Source organism: Chlorocebus sabaeus, chromosome 20 (assembly GCF_047675955.1).
Source record: "Chlorocebus sabaeus isolate Y175 chromosome 20, mChlSab1.0.hap1, whole genome shotgun sequence".
Classification (NCBI taxonomy): Eukaryota; Metazoa; Chordata; class Mammalia; order Primates; family Cercopithecidae; genus Chlorocebus; species Chlorocebus sabaeus.
In genome coordinates, this window is record NC_132923.1 from 72,738,045 (window position 1) to 72,758,037 (window position 19,993).

Below are 19,993 nucleotides of genomic sequence, written 5' to 3' on the forward strand. Positions count from 1 at the left end.
AAAAATCCTTGGATCTTTTTAAGCTTGATGCTTTCTTATATTTTTTTAGGACGAAACACTGGAACTCTCCAGAATAAATTGGTACCTGGGTCTCTTCCGAAGTGAGCTGCTCTTAGGAGCTTCAAATGAGGGTCTTTGAAGCCACATGAAAATTGATGAGTGGTTGTAATATCCAAGGTACCAAATCAGACACACTTGTAATTGTTCCCAATGCGAGTTTTCACCCCAAAGTTCTCTTCTCTCTCTCCTTCATTTTTCCTGAGTACATGGGGGAGAAAGTCATGATGAGGGGATGATCTGCCTTCCAGTTTAAAATCATAAGAATGGCTTGGAGACTTAAGAGCAGTGAGATTCTGGACCGTTAACAACCACACTAACTTGCGGCTTCCTCATCTGTTCTATGGGGCTAATGACTCAACGGCTGTCTCTTCAGCCTACTGCAGAATATAGGGATGGTACCTGTGAAGCCCTTTGTAAACTGCAGAGTGCTATGTCTACTTTTACTGATTCACTCTTTCCATAGATATGGTGTACCTCTTTGTGAAATGTATGGTGTTAGGCTATTTAGTGAAAACCAATGAAGAAAATACAGTCTCTTGCCTTAATGTATGCACATTCTTGAATAGAAAAGACATTTACAGAAATAACTGTAAAAGAGTGTAGAAGAGAAGAAAACAGGCACCAGAACAAAGAGAAACACAAGATGCAGGTTGAGGGGGACCTGAGAGTTAAGTGAGGGGATTCAGAAAAATGGAAGAAAGTAGCTTAGTTAAGAGCGGTCTGGAAGATTAAATCTATGGAAGGTGGCAACTACTTCATTAAATTACGCATTCTTTCATCTATTACCAATTTATCACATGCTTCTTATGTACTGGCTACTGTGCAAATTAGTGCGCCAATGTGGAAAGGTGAAATAGGGAATGCTGGCAGGCTGTCCATAGGGCAATGTCCAATGGGAGGCTGGAAATGCAAATCTTGCGTTCAGGAAGAGTCAGGGTTGGCTGATAAATTTCAGTCATGCTTATAGAACTGCCAGTTGAACCTATAGGAGCTGATGAGCACACCAGGTATGCAGGTGAGATTAGATGGTGAGGGAAGGAGGAGGGACAGGGACAGAAACTTGTGGGGGAATCCATAAATATGAGGTTGAAAGAGGAAGAGAAGTCAGCAAAACACACTAAAAAGAGTCTCAGAGAGGTGGGAAAAAAGGGTGAAAGTTGCTATGAAAAGGTAACCAGCTGCATCCCATTCTACAAAGTTCATTGGTGACTGAGAAGAAACCACTGGGTTTATCAATTAAGACACTGTTGGGGCTCTATGAGTCAACATACAGCTCTCCCAAGTCCAGGACAAGTTACTATAATCATCTGATTCGTGGCCACTAGTAATCATGATAGAATGCCTGGGTTGGAATTCTAGGCCTGCCACTTACTAGCTATGTGACTTGGACAACTTAACCTTTTTTTTTTCTGTGCGCCAGTTGGAGACTTACTACTACTTACTACTCACAATAACCATATGAAGTACCGTTACTACTTCATATGGTTATTATGAGGATCTGATAAACATCACAATAGCACTTACCCAATAGTACACACACAATAGCACTCACCCACAATGGAACTTAGAACAATTATTGATATATGATCAGCACTCAATATGTGTAAACTATGACATGCAGGCCAATCCACCTAGGAAGGCATATTTTCAAAAGCTCATGGCCTCTGAATTGAGGAAGCACAGATCAGATCAGCCTCTTCAACCCCCGACGAGGCTCCCACTCATGTAAGGCACCCATGGCTTTGTAATGGCACCCAACGCTACGGGCTGGCATGAAAATTGTGTAACTCACGTCATGTGCATCCCCAAGAAGGTAAGGCTATTGCTGCAAAGCTGACCAGTTTGTGGTATGTAAAGACTTTTCATTGATTAGCTTTGGGGAAACCACTGTAACAAGTCCTAAACATCATCACATTTGACTGGTTTGTAAGTTGTGGCAAGTGAACCCAGGTCTAATGCTTAGGAACAAGGAAGAAAACAGGAAGATTTTGTTACTTGTAACCACAGCTTTTTACTCCACAGATTTTCTGTGAGTTAGGTTCAAAACATTTAATTCCACTTTTTCCCTCTATGTGGCACCTCATTTGTTACCAGGGTTTTACAGATGGAGACACATAAATGTGAAATGAATAGTCGAAGGCTATCTTCTCCCACTACCTCCAGCCCTACCCTGCAGTGTGTAATTGTGGAGCCACGGACAATGTACCAAGGCAGCAAACATCACTGGCTTGAAGACGACTAGTAGCTGTGGTCAGCTTGCTGGGGACCCAAGCTCCTGAGGGTGCTTAAGAAGTGTGGGAGGACTCCTAAAGCTGTTGTTGAAATCTGTTTAGATTATGGAACTAGGAACCTGAGGAAGCTAAATTTACTTTACAAGTCAACTGGATTAGCACTAAAGTAATTTTCCTTGTGTAAACCCAATTTTAGGTAATGCATGAGCTAAATTTGGAGCAGGGGGCTGAGACACAGATTTCCTGTACTGTCGAGCTCTTGCAGATCTCAGCAGATAACAAAGCTATTATCCTGGCAGAAATGGAAGCATCCTCAAATCCTGTCAGATGGCAGCATGGACAAAAATTACAACCAAATGCATTTTTAAGCTGATGCACTTTCTTAAGTCTGGCTCCTAAAAGCAAAACATGCTCTTCTAGGAGAAGTTTTACTGAAAACATAAGAATGCTGCTGGTAAGGAAATCTCTAGGTGATGCCAGGGACTGACAACAGAGGATTTCTGAGAGAAGAAAGAGACAAGGATTTGGACTAAGTTTCTGAATGGAATCATTGTCCTTTTTGTTTTTCCCTTCTGTCTCCCTGCTTCACCCCCACACCTCTAGAGTTTCTTAGCAGGCATTTTGGAGGAAAAGATTTGGATCAGAAATTCAGAAATTACCTGGGCTCACAAAAATATGGTATGAAAGTATTTTTTAAATGGTTTGAAGTTAAAGGTCTTTACTCCACTGCTCCTAACATAGTCTCGTAATTCCCTACCTACTCTCAGCCCCTCCAGCACCATCCTGCCTTCTGCTTCCAAGATACATGAGCTTTCTGAAGAGCTGGTGAGAATGTTGAAACTTCCTGGCCTTGGTTTCCCATCTGGTAAAACGAGGAAGACCAAAGCTTAACCCTCACAAGGAATATGTAGGCAATGAACACTGTATGATTTAAGAGACCCTTGTGATAAATTGAGTACTAACTTTGAAATTACAAACAGAAACAACCCTCCTTAGTTATCCTGTTTTTCAGGCAGGAAGCGAGCAGAAGAAAGATGAGGATGGGAATTCAAAGACTTGCGTTTTAATCTCAGCTGTGGTACTTGCCAGCTGCCTGTCCTCAGGGCTCAATGTTCAACTGACCTGAATGTAAAACCCAGCTCTATACCTGATAGGCTGTGTGACCTTAGAAAAGTTACTTGCTGCCTCTTACCTTCAGATTCCTCATCATCAAACGGAGAAGGAAGTACTTGCCTCTAATGGTCTTCCTTCCCACTTTACAATACATTTATGCACATAAGATCTAGTTTAAAAAGACAATATGAATAAAAGATAATTTGATTTTAGAATAGGCAGAGGAGAAAAGTGAGTTGCCTTCATTGCTTTGAATATCAGAAGGATTTACCCACCGATTCTAATTGCACTTGTTCATTAACTCCACGAATATTTGATTAAAAGTTATGTTCCTATTGTACATATGGAGAATACCTGGCCTCATGGAACAGATAATGCTATGTGGTATGGACAAAGACAGGGAGACTGAGTATGCAGAGGAGGCCACGTGACCTTTTACTGGAGGGATATAGCAAAGGCTTCCTAGAGGAAGTGATGTCTAAACTGACAGGGTTAGCTCTGGTCTGAGTTGTATCTGTTGGTAGGGCTAAATAATAGGACATTTGGAAATCAGAAGCCCCCAAAAGACAACATATTCCTGCCCATTCCACCCTACCATATAATAAAAGGAAGGGAGGAGGGCCTGAATGAGGTAACCCACACCTATAATCCCAGCACTTTGGGAGGCAGAGGTGGGAGGATTGCTTGAGCCCATGAGTTTGAGACCAGCCTGGGCAACAAAGTGAGACCCTGTTCTCTACAAAAAATATAAAAATTAGCTGGCATGCTGGTGTGTGTCTGTAGTCCAAGCCATTTGGGAGGCTGATGCACGAGGATTGATTGAGCCTGGGAGGTAGAGGTTGCAGTGAGCTGAAATTGTGATTTTTCAGAAAGGATAAGTAACTTTGCCTACAGGGCTCTTCTATAGCACAAGGAAGATTCTATGTGTGAAGGTGCTATCTAGGCACTGTGCACCAAATTGTAAGTGCAGGAACGGAGCTCGGGGCTTGAGTCAAAAAATGTGATTTGAGCCCAAACTCTGCCACCTGCTCAGATTGCTCAGAAAATACCTTGGAGAAGTTACTTATCCTTTCTAAACCTCATTTTCTTCATTTATAATTCCAGCTACAGCAGCCTCACAAGACTGTGAAGATTAAAATAAATAAGAAATGTATAATTTTTAAGTAAACTTTAATATAAGCTGTTTTCACGCCAATCTTGTGCATTGGAGCTAATCAATAAGGTGTAGAAGATTTGGCTGCCTCTGCTCTGATAAAACTCAGAACAATAGTTGATGCCACATCTCTCAAACTGGGGTATCTGTAAGACACACCTAGAGGTTGGACTAAAGATGCAGATTGCCAGGAACCACCCCCAGAGATCAGAAGTATCTGTGGAGCTTCTTTTGCATTCTAATTCCTGGCCCAAGCTCTAGAGATTGTGATTCAGTAGTTCTAGGGTGGGTCCAAGATACCTGTGGTCCTTTAAATAAATCATTTTCCCTGGGTTTTCTGGAGATTTGGATTTGGGAGGACCAGGATAGGGTCCTAAACATTATTTTCAACAATCCCCCAAGGGATGCTTATGACCCTGTAAGGGTGACCCATATAACAGAAGCTTGTTGAAACTTGTTGCCAAATGACTTTCTTCTGTACCTCTCTACACAATCTCCAGAACACAGAATGTCCCTTTGAGACCTCATCTCTCTGACTTTTCCATTTAAGACTGTCATTGCTGAACACTCTTTTGCTCACTTGTTGTTTTAGAATGTTGTATTGGGGTGGGTGTGTGTGTGTGTGTGTGTGTGGTGTGACGGGTGGACTGGCGGCTCACTCAACCTGACTTGCCTGGGCATTGGGAGCCCCATAGTGATTCCCACGACCAGCTCCGCCCTTGTCACTTAACTCTTCCTCCCAGAAGTGGAGTGCTGAATACACCCAGCCATTTGAATGTTCTGGCTAATTGAGATTTTTAAAGACTACAGTGACTTCACATTTTGTTTCCTACCACTTAAAGCTAAACAGTGACCTTTTTTTTTTTTTTTAGATGGAGTCTCGCTCTGTCACCCATGCTGGAGTGCGGTGGTGTGACCTCGGCTCACTGCAACCTCTGCCTCCCAGGTTCAAGCAATTCTCCTGCCTCAGCCTCCCTAGTAGCTGGGATTACAGGCATGCACCACCATGCCTGGCTAATTTTTGTATTTTTAGTAGAGACAGGGTTTCACCATGTTGGTCAGGCTGGTCTTGAACTCCTGACCTCAGACCATCCACCCGCCTCAGCCTCTCAAAGTGCTGAGATTATAGGCATGAACCACCATGCCCGGCCTAAACAGTGATTTAAAAACAAAACAAACAAAAAAAAGACAAGTGAACAAAAAAACCCAGATGTTAAAAATATGATGCCCAAATCAAAACCAAAATTCATACAACCATATAAAATAATTAAACATGCCATTTATTCACCAGTAAAATGATTATGATTTAACGCAGAACCAAACTCTGACCACCGATGCTGAATATTTATGACTGGCTCCCTCAGAACACAGAGGTAGCTGCAGAAATATGCTCTTATTCTACCCTACCTCCACGTGATGAATGATTATTTTACTTAGTAATAGAGTGAGTGAGACCGAATTTGAAAATACGTCAGAGGTGAGGCCCAGTAAAAGTATATTTATAAACAGGGGTTATTGTAATCAGCTCTAAGTGGGCTTAAAATAGAAATTTAAAAAGTAAACTGTTAAAAAAAAAAACCCCAATACAATCTTTACTAATCAAGAAAAGCACTCAATTTGCTGGCACTTTAAAGTGCATTCTGAAAATCTATTAACAAAGCCAGACTTTTAAAAAAAGACCCCTAGTTCCCTTATTTAAACTTGTGAAAAGAAGGAAAAAAACACAAAGGTGAAACATAATAGGCACTGCATAATGATCACAAGGATGGAACAGCAAAGAAAATGAAAAAGGAATTTATGATGATTACCCCGTGAAAACTCTCTGAAGCACATAAAGCTTTTTAATCACCTAAACTAGCTATCATTGTTCATAATCATTCTCACATTTGTATAGCACGTGACAGAGGGCTTTGTGGTTAAGAGAGTCTGAGACTTAGAGCCAGACATCCTAAGTTCAAATGCTGGCTCTGCTACTTACTGACCACCTGCACTCAAGTAAATTACACAACCTCTTAGTGCCTCACTTATCTCATCTGCAAAATGGGGGCACCAACTACTGAAAAGGTTATTCTAAAAATTAAATGAGATAATACATGTAGAGCACTTAATATAATGCCTAGTACATAACACACACAATAAGTGGTACCTCTGACTATTATTATTATTCTATAATCATTTCAACAACCATGTGAGGAAAGTGTTTTCATCCTTGTTTTACAGATGAGGAAACTGAAGCTCTTGGGGTAACATGACTTGTGAAACTGCATGCTACTCCTCAGTGGCAGGGCGGGGACTCTGGATGGAGGAACTGTCAAGACCTTCTAGATCTCTGACATGCATAAACTAGCACGTTTAGAGAATAACGAGGAAAACAAAGTGAAACAAAAGACGGTACCTGTGTGCTAAGAATTTATTACCCCCACATCAAAAAACTTATCCACCACGATCAAGTCGGCTTCATCCCTGGGATGCAAGGCTGGCTCAGCATATGCAAATCAATAAACGTAATCCATCACATAAACAGAACCAGAGACAAAAGCCACATGGTTATCTTAATAGATGCAGAAAAGGCCTTTGATAAAATTCAACATCCCTTCATGTTAAAAACTCAATAAACTAGATATTGATGGAACATATCTCAAAATAAAAGAGCTATTTATGACAAATCCACAGCCAATATCATATTGAATGGGCAAAAGCTGGAAGCATTCCCTTTGAATACTAGTACAAGATAAGGATGCCCTCTTCTCACCACTCTATTCAACCTAGTATTGAAGTTCTGGCCAGGGCAATCAGGTAAGAGAAAGAAAAAAAAGCATATTCTAATAGGAAGAGAGGAAGTCAAATTGTCTCTATTTGCAGACAACATGATTGTATATTTAGAAAACCCTATCGTCTCACCCCAAAAACTCCTTAAGCTAGTGAGAAACTTCAGCAAAGTCTCAGGGTACGAAATCAATGTGCAAAAATCACAAGCATTCCTTTACATCAACAATAGACAAGCAGGGAGCCAAATCATGAATAAACTCCCATTCACAATTGCTAGAAAGAGAGTAAAATACCTAGGAATACAGCTAACAAGGGATGTGAAGGACCTTTTCAAGGAGAACTACAAACTACTGCTCAAGGAAATAAGAGATGACACAAACAAATGGAAAAACATTCCATCCTCATGGATAGGAAGAATCAATATCATGAAAATGGCCATACTGTCCAATGTAATTTATAGATTCAATGCTATCTCCATCAAGCTACCATTGACATTCTTCACAGAATTAGAAAAAAACTACTTTAAATTTCCTATGGAATCAAAGAAGACCCTGTATAGCTAAGAAAAGCCTAAGGAAAAAGAACAAAGTTAGAGGCATCAAACTACCTGACTTCAAATTATACTACAGGCTACAGTAACCAAAACAGCATGATACTGGTACCAAAACAAACATATAGACCAATGGAACAGAACAGAGACCTCAGAAATAACACCACACATCTACAACCATCTGATCTTTGATAAACCTGACAAAAACAAGCAATAGGGAAAGGATCTCCTATTCATTAAATGTTGCTGGGAAAACTGTCTAGCCATATGCAGAAAACTGAAACTGGATCACCCTTCCTTATACCTTACACAAAAATTAACTCAGGATTAATTAAAGACTTAAATGTAAAACCCCAAACCATAAAAACCCTAGAAGAAAACCTAGACAATAACATTCAGGACATAGGCATGGGCAAAGACTTCATGACAAAAACGCCAAAAGCAACTGCAACAAAAGCCATAAGTGACAAATGGGATCTAATTAAACTAAAGAGTTTCTGCACAGCAAAACAAGCTATCAGTAGAGTGAACAGGCAGCCTACAGAATGGGAGAAAAATTTTGTGATCTATCCATCCGACAAAGGCCTAATATCCAGCATCTATAAGGACTTAAACAAATTGACTAGAAAAAAATAACCCCATCAAAAGTGGGCAAAAAATATGAATAGACACGTCTCAAAAGAAGACATTTACATGGCCAAGAAACATGAAAAAAAGCTCAATATCACTGATCATTAGAGAAATGCAAATCAAAATCACAATAAGATACCATCTCACACCAGTCAGAATGGCGAGTATTAAAAAGTCAACAAACAATAGATGCTAGTGAGGCTGTGGAGAAATAGGAACACTTTTACACTGTTAGTGGGAATGCAAATTAGCTCCCACTAATTAAATGTAAAACTGGAACCAGAGACAAAAACCACATGGTTATCTCAATAGATGCAGAAAAAGGCCTTTGATAAAATTCAACATCGTTTCATGTTAAAAACTCAGAATTTGTGCCTGTTTCTTTCACCGCCATATCCTTCGTTCTTAGAACAGGAGCTGGCTCACAGTAGGTGCTCAGTAAATATTTGTGGACTGAAAGAAAATCTCAGGGTCCTTGTTGGTCAGGAGCTTGTACCATTAAGTCTCTACCTCCTCCCAACCCACCACGTGTGATGGGTTATTTAGTGCATTAGTTAATCCCTCCTCTCTTAATCAATTCCACATGTCCATATCTGCCTATTAATCAATTCCGCATGTCCATATCTGCCATATCTGTACTGCTGGAAGACAGTACAGCAATTCCTTAAAGACCTAGAACCAGAAATAACATTTGACCCAGCAGCCCCATTACTGGGTATACACCCAAAGGAATATAAAACATTCTACTCTAAAGACACATGCACACGTATGTTTATTGCAGCAGTATTTACAATAGCAAAGACATGGAACCAACGCAAATGCCCATCAATGATAGACTGGATAAAGAAAATGTGGCACATATACACCATGGGATACTATGCAGCCATAAAAAAAGATAAGTACATGTCCTTTGCAGGGTCATGGATGAAGCTGGAAACCATCATTCTCAGCAAACTATCACAAGAACAGAAAACCAAACACCGCATGTTCTCACTCATAGGTGGGAGCTGAACAATGAGAACACATGGACACAGGGAGGGGAACAGCACACACCAGGGCCTGTTGAAGGGCGGGGGTGAGGGGAGGGAACTTTGCGAACGGGTCAATAGGTGCAGCAAACCACCATGGTACACGTATACCTGTGTAACAAACCTGCATGTTCTATATATGTATCCCAGAACTTAAAGTAAAATAAAATAAATAATAATAATAAAAAAATTTACTACCCATGAAGGGATAGGATGTATATTACTTCATGTTAAACTGCTTAGTAGAGGACTGGGTACACTTGTGACTTTTCCTTTGGACTCATCAGCATCCTCCTTGCAAAGTCCTGTCACACATGGCTTTAAGTAAAAATAATAATGATAAATAAAAAACCACCTACAAGAGGACAGCTCAGTGTGGTAGAGAGAGCTGCCCACGGCACCTAGGGTGTGGATATGAACCCTGACTCTTCCATGTACTAGTTTTAGGATCTTGAACAAGTTGCTTCACCCCTCTAAGCCTGAGTTTCTTCATCTGTAATAGGGGATTAATAATACTAAGGATGTTTTAAGAAATGTCCTAAGGGTGATATAAGATAACATAGATAAATAGCCTAGTGCAGAGTTTCTCAATCTCAGCGCTGTTGACGTTTGGGGCTGGAGAGTTGTTTGTTGGAGCAAGCTGGCCTGTGCACTGTAGGATATTTAGCAGCATCTCTGGCCTTAACCCACTAGATGCTCATGTAATACCTTTCCAGTTGTGATAACCAAAAATGTTTGTAGACATTGCAAAGTGTCCCCTGGAGGGCAAAATCACCCTTGGTAGAGAACTGCTGACCTTGCCCAAAGCCTGGCACAAATGGGTGGTCAATAAATATTCATTCTTTCCCTCCTTTTAGATAGAAACTTTTTTTTTTTAAAGTGAAGTGAGACATGACTAATTTAGAATCATGTTAATTCAGACAATGGGAGAACTGAAATCTGTATGTTCAGTAACATGAAAAAATTAAGTGTCCACAGTTATTTAGAGAACACTGTGTATTCACTTATGAAAACATACTATTTATAAGGACTCATGTGAAAGTCATTTACATTCAGTTAATATACTAAGTTCTCAAAGCCTCAGAAAACACATTTAAATCACCAACCATTTCAGGCAAATTTTAACTGATAATTGTAGTTAAATATATTGAAATGGCAATTACATATTTTTAAAGAAACAAACTCTTTCTGACTTTGTCCTCTTACTGCAGATTAACTTTTCCTTTAAATAAGCAGCTTAATGAAGTTTTGTTTCACTCACATATCTAAAGTAGAAGATATTTTATAAATGTTGCATTGAGATTTTCTAGTTTCTTACAAACTTTTTAAGCAGGAAATTCTTTTCCGTAGCGAACCTAACGTCTCCCTGCTGCTTTTTTAGCCTGTTTCCTATTGTTCAAGCTTCATGGAAAATGAGACCAGATGTTCATAAGAAGAGCCTCATTGCCTCATTCTTGTGTACCTGGAGATTGTAAGTAACACCAGGCCTGGCCTGGGACTTCCTCATCTGGACCAATGATTCTCAACAGGGGGGTGATTGTCATCCCAGGGGACACCTGGCACTGTCTGGAGACACTTTTGGTTGTTGAAACTGGGGAGAGAAGGGTTGCTGGCATCCAGTGCGTGGAGGCCAGGGAATGCTGCTAAGCGTCCTGTAATACACAGGGCAGCCCCTGTAACCAGAAATTATTATCCAGGTTCAGGTGTCAAGGTTAAAAAATCCTGCTCTAGACCATGGCTCTGAGATGAATTGGGCAGATGAACAATGAATTAACTGTTTAAAAAAAGTGAAGTCAATCAAACCCTACTTGTCTGGCTTTGAGATAGACACCTGTTGCATTCTTCGGGAAGTTTCTTCTAAGCTGACCTTTGTGCATATTCCCATCACAGCACTTGTATCACCAGCACAATGCTGGCGCACCGTGGACATGTAATAAAAGGCAGGTGAATAAAAGTACAACTATGAGACCCAACAATGAATCTCCAGGGTTCCCTTAACCTCCCTCTCTGGACACATCAATGTAAGCTCTGACGGACTGAGAGGGACTTCTCTTTGTGAGAAGAAAGGAAGTGTGTGTGAAGGAGCTGGGTTTGCTTGTCTCACCCTTCCGCTGTCTACACCAGGAGTTGAAGTTTATTTTCCTTCTTTGCCTCACACTGACAGGGATAGAGGCAATAGATTTGGTTTCATTTACCATTTCACTTAGTCGCCTGAAATGTAAAAACCGCACAAACAGATATGATTCCATACTTTCCACACTCCTTCTTGTGGTGCTGCTAAGTGGAGCTGTTAAAACAAACAGGAGAAATGTGGAGGTCAGGGTTCTGCTACCTACTTGTAGTCTACTTAGCTGTTGGTGCCTCTGTCTCCCATTCTCTCCAGACCTCTCCCCATCCCTGCTTGCACCTCTTGAGAGCAGGACCTTCTTTTCCTCATCGCCTGAATACAGGAAGTGTTACAGTTATTAATGGGGACCAGCTCTTAATGTTTGGCCAATAACTATATAGCATACACCTAAAAGCAGGGGTCTGTAACAAGTTGAAAGGAGATGACAATTAATCGTAAAGCATTACCCAAGCAATTTCTAGGATGCCTTTTTACTCCTCGATTCTGCCAAACATGCTTCTGTCACAAAGCTTTTAGATTAGCCGTCCTGTTTGCCTGGAATTATCTGTCTCTCTCTCTCAGATAAACTCATGGTTCATTCTCTCACTTCATTCAAGCCTTTGCCCAAATGTCACCTTATCAGAGAGGCCCCCCAATCAACCCATGTAAAGTAGCAACCCTCTACCACATCACTCTCTTTCTTCTCATTGTGATTTCTGTTTCTTCTTAAGCAATTGTTCTTTCCTGGCATCCTTGAGTTCCCGCTCAAGAATGTAAGCTCCAAAGCAATAGAGCAGAATTTGTGCCTGTTTCTTTCACTGTCATATCCTTCGTTCTTAGAACAGGAGCTGGCTCACAGTAGGTGCTCAGTAAATATTTGTGGACTGAAGGAAAATCTCAGGGCCCTTGTTGGTCAGGAGCTTGTACCATTATGTCTCTATCTCCTCCCCAACCTATCATGTGTGATGGGTTATTTAGTGCATTAGTTAATCCCTCCTCTCTTAATCAATCCCACATGTCCATATCTGCTTATTACTTAGTGTTTATCAAAACAGCTTAACTATGGGCTCCCAAAGACTCCTTAGGAATGAGACAGCACCACGGTGAACAGAGACTCCCCTGTTCCGTACCCTGTGGCACTATTAGCCTCTCCATGGCCTCAGGCATGGAGTCCCTTGATGTCCCAGTTTAAGGTTTTTACTCTACTGAGGGCATAAAACTCTTCCCTGTTTACTTTCTGCACAGAGCAGCCGAATGGCTTTTTCAGAACCATTGTAGAAGGTAAAAGTAAAAATGTCTACCCATAAACTGTGTATAATACCCTCATGATTTCATCTGTGACCCTGAACCTTTCCTTTTCTCCAAATCCCTTTTATTTTGGTAAAAGAATGCACTACGCGCCAGCATCTGGCTTGTAAAAATAAATATAGTGACTGGCTTTCCCAAATAACTTGGCCTAATCATCGAGTGCTCCTGAAAAGACCCGTCTCCTGAGACGCAGCAATCTTATGAACGATCTATTCCATGGTCCAGGCACAGAGGGGGCACTTGCTTAGGTTGAATTACATACCCCAGAGTATCTGCATTTAGAATGAGGACTGACTCTTGACTCCATAGAATTAGATGTTTTCCTGTGGTGGGTGGATTGCTAATGCTTGATATTCCCTTAAAACACATTTGTTATGACTCAGCTATGTGTCGGCTTGATCATTGGAGGACAGGCACTAGCGGGGGGTTTGATATATTCCCAGATGAATTTTACACCTTTTACTTAAAAGCAAAATGAAGGCTTGGAGTATTTATCAGAATTAAGTGATGCTGATATAAAGTACATAGATATCACTATCTCTAAATCAGGGTATCAATTATTAACATTTGAGGATATTACTGATAGGCTTATTTTGTTTGTTTCCTGAGACAAGGTCTTTCTCAGACACCCAGGCTGGAGTGCAGTGGTGTGATTACAGCTCACTGCAGCCTCGACCTCCTGGGCTCAAGTGATCCTCCCACCTGTGCTTCCTGAGTAGCTGGGACTATATGAATGCACTGCTATACCTAACTGATTTTTTATGTTTTATAAATAAAATTAAAAAAAATTTATTTTTTATAAATAAAATAAAAAAGGAGATGACAGTGAAAGAAACAGGCACAAATTCTGCTCTATTGCTTGTGGAGCTTACATTCTTGAGCGGGAACCCAAGGATGCCAGGAAAGAACAATTGCTTAAGAAGAAACAGTAGAGATGAGGTCTTGCCATGTTGCCCAGGCTGGTCTCAAACTCCTGGTCTCAAGCTATCCTCCCAACTTAACTTTCCAAAGTGCTGGGATTACAGACATGAGCCACCATACATGGCCAACTTTTTTTTTTTTTTTTTAATTACCAAATCAAAAAAAAGCCAACTGAATTGAATTTAACTCAACATCTATTGTGTATGATTTGTAATATTTGTTGCCCAGGCTGGACTGTGGTGGTACGATCTTGGCTCACTGCAACCTCCACCTCCCGGGTTCAAGTGATTCTCCTGCCTCAGCCTCCTGAGTAGCTGGGACTATAGGCGTGTGCCACCACGTCCAGCTAACTTTTGTATTTTTTAGTAGAGATGGGGTTTCACCATATTGGCCAGCTGGTCTCAAACTCTTGACCTCATGATCCGCCTGCCTCGACCTCCCAAAGAGCTGAGATTACAGGCGTAAGCAACTGCACACAGACTATTTGATCTTTATTTTCAACAATAAACCCACAAACTTAGTTAAGCAAAATGAGCATGTGTTGCTTGAAATTTTAATTATTTTACAAATAACTGTTAACTAAATTTACTGTTGGAAAAAGACATTACTCAATCTGTAAGCTTTAAAGCATTAGGTCAGGCAACTAATTTATTTTTATCATTATTTCTTTATTTACAGCCAACTAGAAAATATAAACGTTTTATTTTTCTTTTATAATTTCCAGTTGGAATGCAAATACTCTGGCACAGAATGTTCCTCTGGCGGCCTCTGATGAGTTCAGATGCTCAAATGACTTTTGTCATCCCTCTCACGCCACCGTGACAAGTATAATAGCAGGTGGCATTGACTGAGCACTTAGCAGCTATTCATATTTACTGAGGGCTTCCTATGGACCAGGCACCGTGCTTTGCAACAAACCGGCATACTGGAAGGATCACCAGAACTGAACACAGATTTAACATATCAATCTGTGGGGCTTTGGCAAGATTCTTCACCACTCTGAGGCTCAGTTGCCTGATCCCTGACGTGGAGGTAGTATCAGCAGTCTTGCCTGCCTCAGGGAGTTGTTTGTGATGACATGCACTGTGAGCAGGATATGGCTCCATGGTGGGAGTATACACTAATGTGTAAGATTACAGGTTCACTCTTCAGCAGCCTCACTTTATAATCCCAGAAGAAGGCCTGCGAGAGCACAATCTCTGCTTTGCTTCCTGGTGTATCTATAGCACTGGGGCCCGCTAGTAAACATTTCCTGATGACATGAATAACATGTGTGAAAGTGCTTTATGAACTGTAAAACAGGGCAAAATTCCATTATATTATTGATAACATTAAATTTCCTTCAGCAACTTATTTCACCCATAGCCCTAATATTTATGTTTCATCATTGTTGGGGCAACGATTTACTTAGTACTGAGAAAATTATTTCAGGCTGATGAAGTCCTGAAGTCTAAAAGGATCTACTTCGGGTCTGTATCAATATCACAAAGCTGATTCTGCCCCACAGTCATCTGGGATGAAAGAAGAGGTCTGTAGTACCTTGGAGAACAGTGATCCCCTCTGGCTGGACTATGCAGGACTGATCCTGAAGAATCCCAAAGCCCTGGAACCACTATAAACAGGGAGGGGTGACTGAAAACTGTGACAAAATGGGACAAATTACACAGACTCATACCAAAGCCAGGCCTGCACCTAGCAAAGTGCTTTAAGTTCTGGGCTGCACTGGAGCCCTACTTTGTGCTTGAGCTTAGTTTGCCTGAGAATTCTGGCGTGAGGAGGGGCAGCAGAAGTGAGCCAGTGAGAGTCTTAAGAGAGACTGTGGAACCTCCAAGACCAGACCTCACACTAGGGGCCAAGTCAGAAATATGCTTTTCTATTTGCTGCAAGCACAAGTAAAGAACTTGTGGTGCTTGAACTGAACTGCACAGCCCAGGCCTCTTCTTCCCCATTTCAGAGGGGGTTGGGGACTGAGTTGGCAGGGAGCCTACCTCTGGGTGGGGACTCAGTGCATCTAAAAGCACAAATACTTGTGATAAGGGTCTTTCACCCTCACTACTCACTCATAGCACAAGCCTCCAGATCCAGTAAATCAGGGGCTTTCACTTTATTTCATCACCGCCCTGGAGTCTCCCCAAACTACCTGGAACAAATTTGAAAGGGCTGAAGTTCCTGTAGAGTGGGAGAAATATTGATTTGTGACAAGCACATCATCCAGGCTGAGGATTAAATATAGGAGAGTGTGAGGCAGATGCTAAGTCTTACAGATGGGTAGCAATTGTGTGTAAATTGATGGAGAATGTAGCCTTTTGCATAAATTTGTCCATGGACTAGCACTTCCTATATGGCAACTGCCAATCCTTCATCTCTCAAATCCTTCAACGTCTGAAACAACACCCACCTAAATTCTCAAACGATCCACCACCGTTCACCTTCCAGAGGTTCTGGAGCTTGAGGAACAGGACAGCTGGGTTTAGGAAAATCACTTTTCACTGAATGAGAACACCGGGTTTGGAAATCTGGCTTCCAGTCCCGACTCTGCCATAATCAGTTCAAGAAATGTAGGCAATTTGCTTCACCTTATTCTTTTCTTTTTTTCCCTTGGTAAAATGGAAATAATTATACCTAGAACCAAATAACTTTGTTCTAGGTAAAGCATTGTCTCAAGGCTTTATATATATATATATATTTTTTTCATATATATGTTTTTATATATATTTAAACATATATATGTTTATATATATACTTTAAAAATGCATAAATACAATCTTGTCTGTGATAAACAGAATAAAGGCCCCTAAAAATGTGAATGTCCTAATCCCCAGAGTATTTGAATATGTTACATGGCAAGTGGGAATTAAGGCTGCAGATGGCATTAAGCTCAGTAATCAGCTGACCTCAAAATAAGGAGATTCTCCTGAATTTTCTGGGTGGGTCCAGTGGAATATAAGCATCCTTTAAATATGGAGAAAAGAGGCAGAAAGTCAGAATGTTACGATGAGGCAGTGTTCAGAAGGATTCCACTGTCTGTTGCTGACTGAATTTGGAAGAGGGCCACTAGCCAAGAAATGCAGGCCACCTCTAAAGCCTGGAAATGACGAAGAAATGGATTCTCCCCTTGAGCCTCCAAAAGGAACTTTAATTTTAGGCTAGTGAGGCCCCCTTTGGACTTCTGACTTTCAAAACTGTAAGATAGTCAACAAGTTTGTGCTACTTTGTTAGAGTAGCCATTAGAAACTAATTTAGCAAATTAGGAAACATACCACTCATAAGACTGTACCATTGTCATCATTGTTTACATTGTCATAATCCCTGACATCATCATCATTATCATCATCAAGACTTTATTTCACGGCTATTATTTAAAAAAAAAAAAAAGATGCTGGTGAGGTTGTGGAGAAAAAAGGAATACTTATACATTGTTGGTGGGAGTGTAAATAGTTACACATTATGGAAGACAGTATGGTGATTCCTCAAAGACCTAAAGACGGAAATACCATTTGACTCAGCAATCCCATTACTAGGTATATACCCAAGGGAATATAAATCATTCTATTATAAAGACACGTGCATGAGTATGTTCATTGTAGCACTATTCACAATAGCAAAGACATGGAATCATCCCAAATACCCATCAATGATAGACTGGAAAAAGAAAATGTGGTATGTATAATATAATCCATGGAATACTATGCAGCCATAAAAAAGAATGAGATCATGTCCTTTGCAGGGCCATGGATGGAGCTGAAGGCCATTATCCTTAGCAAACTAATGCAGGAACAGAAAAGCAGATACCACATGTTCTCACTGATAAGTAGGAGCTAAATGATGAGAACCACATGGATACATGGAGGGGAACAACACACAGTGGGGCCTATTGGAGGGTGGAGAGTGGGAGCACACAGAGGATCAGGAAAAATAACTAATGGATACTAGGCTTAATATCTGGCTGATGAAATAATCTGTACAACAAACCCCATGACACACATTTATCTGTGTAAAAACCCTGCACATCCTGCACAAGTAGCCCTGAAATTAAAGTTTAAAAAAAAAAAAAAAAGGCTTTATTTCAAATACAGCCTGGGAATGAGATTTCAAGCAATGTATAACTTTGCCAAAATTTTCAGAAACCAAATCAGATGGTATCTCATGGAGTGAGTGACAAAGGGATTTTATCTTTAAGAATGATATCATATTGTTTCTATGCAAACACTGATGGTATTGTTCACATTATTTATTTATTTTACAAACCCTTTGTTCCTAGTACAAAAGTATACTTCAGAGCAAATTATTTTAGAATAGTATTAAGAGGTTTATTTAGAATATCTTTGTTAACATAGCTAAAAGATCTAAGGACTAATCTTGGCTCTACCAATTATAAACTTCATAATTTATAGCCTATCACTTCTTTGGCCCTGGTCTCTCTTTCTGTAAAACATTTCATGTTTGAACTAGATACTCTTTCTTAGATCACTTCCAGTTTTAAGAATGTTGAGTTTAATTTCTTGTTTTGTGTAATGGGAGAGCATGACCTAGAGGAAGTAAGTTTTATGTCTAATATCGAATAATTCAGATATTTTTGGGGTAAGCTTTTACAATTGAAGTATAATATACACAAATAATTGTGCACAAATGATGAATATAGAATTCAATTAATTTTTGCAAAGTGAACACAGCTCTGTAACTACCACCTAAATAAAGGTATCAAACGTTATGGCACCAGGAACCTCCCCTGTGACTTTCCTTGGCATTCCCTTCATGAGGTAACTATTATTTTGATTTCTATCACAAGTGGGAATTAACATGGCATTCAATGATGTTGCTGCCTGTAACTGTAATTCATGACTTTTTGTTGCTGTATATTATTTTGCTGTATGAATATATAGTACCATAATTATCTATCTTATTGCTAGTAGAAATTTTGGCTATTGCCATTTGGAGACCATAATAACATAGATTTCTCTTCTCAAGTTAATGTTTGTAAAATATAAAGCATTTTGTTCTATGTAATTGAACTTAGTATCCCTGGCTTATTTATTTTGAACATTTCGATTTTACATTTTCTGTCCAGCAGGGAGAAGTCTAAGAGACAATAAGGTTAGAGCAGATTGGCTTTCTCTGGATACTGTACCTTATCTGTGTGAACAGGAGATTTTATAGTGACTTGTTTCAGTATAAACAAAGAGGACTGGAATAACTGATTGCTGAGGACTCCAGTCACGGCAGCACTGTATGATGTGAATGTAAAATAAGCATGATTGCAACAGGAAGGCAGCCTGAACCTATCTGAGGAATCCTCAGGCCATCCGATTTGATAATACAGTCAGTAGGACTGTTTGGTTTACAAGTAACATAAATTCAAAGCTTCAGGAAGGAGACTGGGCACAGTGGCTCATGCCTGTAATCCCAGCACTTTGGGAGGCCAAGGCAAGTGGATCACTTGAGGTCAGCAGTTCTAGACCAGCCTGGCCAATATGGTGAAACCCTGTCTCTACTAAAAATACACACACACACACACAAAATCAGCGGAGCATGGTGGTGCATGCTTATAATCCCATCTACTCAGGAGGCTGAGGCATAAGAATCGCTTGAACCCAAGAGGTGGAGGTGGCAGTGAGCCAAGATCATGCTACTGTACTCCAGCCTGGGCGACAGAGCAAGACTGTCTCCAACAAAACAAAACAAAACAAAACAACAACAACAACACACACATACACAGAGACACATATACACACACCCCAAAGCTTCAGGAAAAAAAGGCAGACTAAATTATATGGTAAGTAGTCTGTTTCATTGAACTGAAAGGCAAAAGTAAACCAGAGATGTAAGTTGTCACAAGATCTCTCTTCATTTCTTTGGTTCTCTTTCCACTGTTCAATCCATACAGTGAGTAAAATTTTACATCTTAACTCTCTCCTGGTCCTCATTCCTAGCTTGGCCCACTCAAGACCTGACTTGAATTAAACATCAAAATCATGGTTTCTAGAGCCCCAATTTCTGGATGGGATAGGGTAGAGGAGTGACAGGGAATGATTCCTAGAGAAAGGGGTGTTGTTTGTTAAAGGGTAAACATGCTTGCAATAGTCATAGAAAACTTTGGAGAGGGACACTCTATGGTAGTTATTT

General features: G+C 40.3%; 1 protein-coding gene and 1 long non-coding RNA gene across 2 annotated transcripts in view; one reads left to right on the forward strand and one right to left on the reverse strand.

Moving 5' to 3' along the window:
• ROR1 (receptor tyrosine kinase like orphan receptor 1) overlaps window positions 1–19,993 on the reverse strand; it is a 410,647-nt gene that overhangs the window by 66,824 nt on the left and 323,830 nt on the right. The gene's annotated exons all lie outside the window — the stretch shown is intronic.
• Window positions 716–19,707, forward strand: LOC140709233 (uncharacterized). Its single transcript, XR_012089641.1, has 6 exons — window positions 716–1,911; window positions 2,488–2,745; window positions 2,895–2,969; window positions 3,059–3,202; window positions 5,430–5,503; window positions 18,939–19,707. It is a non-coding gene; the product is annotated as an uncharacterized lncRNA (long non-coding RNA).